This window comes from Pecten maximus, unplaced genomic scaffold, assembly GCF_902652985.1.
Source record: "Pecten maximus unplaced genomic scaffold, xPecMax1.1, whole genome shotgun sequence".
NCBI lineage: Eukaryota > Metazoa > Mollusca > Bivalvia > Pectinida > Pectinidae > Pecten > Pecten maximus.
Genome location: NW_022981405.1, coordinates 1 through 3932, shown reverse-complemented (window position 1 = coordinate 3932; position 3932 = coordinate 1). Strand labels below are relative to the sequence as shown.

Here is a 3932-nt window from a genome sequence, read left to right as displayed (position 1 = left end):
ATGTTTCTGACCAAATTTGGTCAAAATCCAATAAGAACTTTTTGACTAGTAGCGATTTGAAGCAAATGTTGACGGACGGACGCCGGACGCCGGACGCTGCACCATGGCATAAGCTCACCGGACCTTCAGTCCAGGTGAGCTAAAAAACCACCGCCCTACGGTCAGTACCAGGCAACTGTTCCATGTGGGTTTTGAACTTACAACCCAGAGGTGGAGGGCTAGTGATAAAGTGTCGGGACACCTTAACCACTCGGCCACCGCGGCCCTGGAAGAGTGGAACGTTTAACTCTAGTAACATCTTAAACTCTATGGAGACAAACGAAATGTATTGCTGTGATAATGGAGTGATTCCGGGCTGGGACATGATCACCTCAGTCGGCGCACCCCCAAGAGGACGTAGTCAACTGTGCTGAAACAACCGAGGAAGTATCCACGTGATGACGGGACCATGATGTAACAACACCATCAAGTTGTATTACAGGTAACTCGATTTTCTTCAGAATATGACAAACAATTGTCTGACACTTATATAACAGAAGTCTGGAAATGTAACGGTTTTATAAAAACCTAAGAAATGCAGGAAACCAAAATGTACCAAACAAAGACATCAGCCATTTATCAGCACATTTTAGAATACCTTCATTTCTGTATTAGATATGCATTACCTTACCGCATACTTCAAAATGAAGAAAACAGCTGATAATGATAGGTTAAATAACACTTTAACAAACTTTCAATCATTAACAGTAGTTTATTATATTTGAAAATAATTGTTTAACTATAGCAAACAACTGCATAACAAACATTTCAAGAAATCCATAAAAAATGTTCTCGGGTTGGCACTGAATGTTTTATTAAGTTTTTTCTTTTAATTCCCTCTGCAGTCGGACAAGGTTCTCCAATTTTGGACCTTCTGTTTTTGTTAAAAAATAATTTAATTGTAATAAAATAATATACTGACAATAACCAAATATTTCCAATGGGCTCGAATTTTTGCTATTTCAAACATGCTTTGAAATTTGTTTGATGTCAGTAATTTTATAGGTAATACATGCATATACATGTATATATGGCAAAACATAGTGAAATCAATCATATTCCCAAAAACTAAAAAAAAGTTGGCATTTTTAAACTAGATGTCCAAAATTGGTTAATAATACGTATACACTCCAGTGGTATTCATGTGTTTTTTCTAACTTTGACATTATGGCCATGGGGTATCTGAAATGTGGAACTACTCTTCATTTCCATAATAATTTATTTTATTTTTAATTTCTGATGGAACCTTTGAATTTTGTCAAGGTAACTCATTTAAATAGAAAACAATACTATCACAAAAATGCTACCAACCCTTCAACTTAAAATACTGTTAACATACTTCATTTGGCGTACTCAAATTTTAGTGTATTTCTGAATTTTAACAGTTTAGCGCACTTGTAAATTGCTGCGATAAGATCAATGTATACAGAAACAGTATAAAGAAAGTGCATTTAGGGCAATCATAATTTAGCATTATGATTCCAGTGTAAAACGCGCTGAAATAAGATAACAACTAAAATATGTCCGTTTTCAGTATATCACTAATGCCAATGAGTAGTGACCTTGTGCTCTGGATTCATTGATGGAATTCTACAGATTGTAAACAATTTTGTCAAGGAATCATTATTTTTAGCTGGAAAACTCAATAAATATGCCATTTTTCTTGTTCTCATAATATATACATGTATAGCTGAAGTAAGTAATATTTTTGTATATTTCATTGTTTGTTAAAATGATGTAAAAGTCATAGGTCGGTGTCACATGAATATTTATGCACAAGGATACTATTTCTTCAAATTAATATTTTAGTATTATGACAGTCAGTCTATCAGTATATCATAATGTAGCTATTTCATTCATCCCACAAATTTGATATCTTTATGATTCACACATACTTCAATAAAAAAAAAAAAAAAAAAAATAAATAAATAAATGAATACAATCTTAACAACCAATATCTAAACATTGTCTCAATATGTTGCATTGAAATTAAATCACATCTATTTAGTGCCTGGTGTGCGGTGTGTTTAAGCTGAAGAAATAGACCTTTTAAGTTTTAGTCCAAACTTTGTCTCCAATTCTGTGACGATCTGTAGGTTATCCCTGGCCTCGACACAGGCCACCAGAGCCTGTTAATTAAAGACGAGATGTCTACTTGTGTGTGTAGAAATCGACAATCTGATTTAACAGTCTGTCACAAAATTTCAAGTCCAGCAGCTTTTGTCCCGGCTCTGTCAGTGCAGTCATGTCTGTAAGTGAACCAAGTAGCTGAAAAACAGAGAAGACATTGTATACTGTATCTAGAGTACAGGACAATTCAGGGAATTACAGTCCCCAACCAAATGTAAAATTATATGGCAAGAATGCAGAGGATGAATGTGTGGAGGAACTACAATGTAATTCTAGAAACTGATATTATGACATACCTGCCTTATTTTAAAATTAGATTATTGCATTTGGTGGTATATCTGTAAATGAATTCAGTAATGTCACACATTTTAGTATGTGGTGTCTGTCGAGGTTCAATTCAAATGAACCTGAGACTATGATAAGATGAACCCAAAAGCGAAGATCCAGTGTAGGAGACAGACCATGGAAAAACTAATAGCTTCAGAGTTATAGGTGATAAACTGCCATCCCCTAGTTGAACCCCTGACCCTATTATGAAGTTCTAGTGACAAGTAGTGACAGTAGGAGATAGAGAACGGATGAAGTGCAGATGGAGGAAGGACAAAGGGAAGTGTAGAAGGATGGCCACAATGAAAACTATAGTCCCCTAAGCTCATGGTGAGGGATTATTCATGGCTCTGAAAATAACATCCATTTATCAAAATTAAAACTTGTTCTCAAAAATTTTAATACATCTTTTATTTCCTATTTTTAGCACCGCAAAATAACTGATTTTGTCTGATTTTAAAATAAGTTGTCAATTTTTTGAGTGTTCTGCGATCACTATTTTCCATTACGTTAAAAAACAGGATCCTGATGGATACAGAAACTATCCTCAAGATGATGACGAGACCCATTCACCATTTGTATATAATTTCAACTCCATTGCACTTTCACCCTAGCTAGGGATTTTTTCATTTATTGAACGATCTTTTTATTTGTAATCCGAGATCTAGTGCATCTTGAGAGTAACTAAATGCATCCTCTCCACATAAGCAACATCTGTACAAAAAAATAATTAAAACGTAAATCAAAGCTTAAAGTGCAACAGTTTGTTTTTGTTTAACGTCCTACTAACAGCCAGGGTCATTTAAGGACGTGCCAGGTTTGGAGGTGGAGGAAAGCCGGAGTACCCGGAGAAAAACCACCGACCTACGGTCAGTACCTGGCAACTGCCCCACGTAGGTTTCGAACTCGCAACCCAGAGGTGGAGGGCTAGTGTTAAAGTGTCGGGACACCTTAACCACTCGGCCACCGCGGCAACAGACAGCACAAATTGTATTATGATTTTATCAACTAACTTTTTCTGAAAACAACATTTCAGCTGTCAGACTAGAATCCAATATATCAATAGTAGCTTACCTTGGCCTTGTCTGTATGGGAGGTGTCCATCAGTGGGAGAGACGAGTTCTGTGATTGGCTAGATTGTGTCTGCAGAGACAGGTTCTGTGATTGGCTAGCAGATGGGAGAGATCTGTCTTGTGATAAGCTATTTTGTGGTTGATATGATGGTAGGGAAGATGCCAAATCACTCTGATTTTCATCCTTCCTTCTATGTGTACATGTTAAGACTGTAAATGAAACAGGTAACTAGTTCTATACATCAAGCAACATTTATGTGACATCTATAAAGGGCTTTTCAAATAAAATATCTACCCAAAGAGAGGACTCAGTTTTCCAGACAAGAACCTACGAAAAAGTCCCCCTCATTTATGACATTGCAC

At 36.1% G+C, this 3932-nt stretch overlaps 1 long non-coding RNA gene across 1 annotated transcript; it reads right to left on the bottom strand.

Annotated features, from left to right (window-relative positions):
* Positions 1-736: 736 nt before the first annotated feature.
* On the bottom strand, positions 737-3831 carry LOC117320040. The gene is made up of 2 exons (XR_004530911.1): positions 3571-3831; positions 737-2307 (listed from the first exon to the last, which is right to left on the bottom strand). It is a non-coding gene; the product is annotated as an uncharacterized LOC117320040 (long non-coding RNA).
* Positions 3832-3932: the final 101 nt, after the last annotated feature.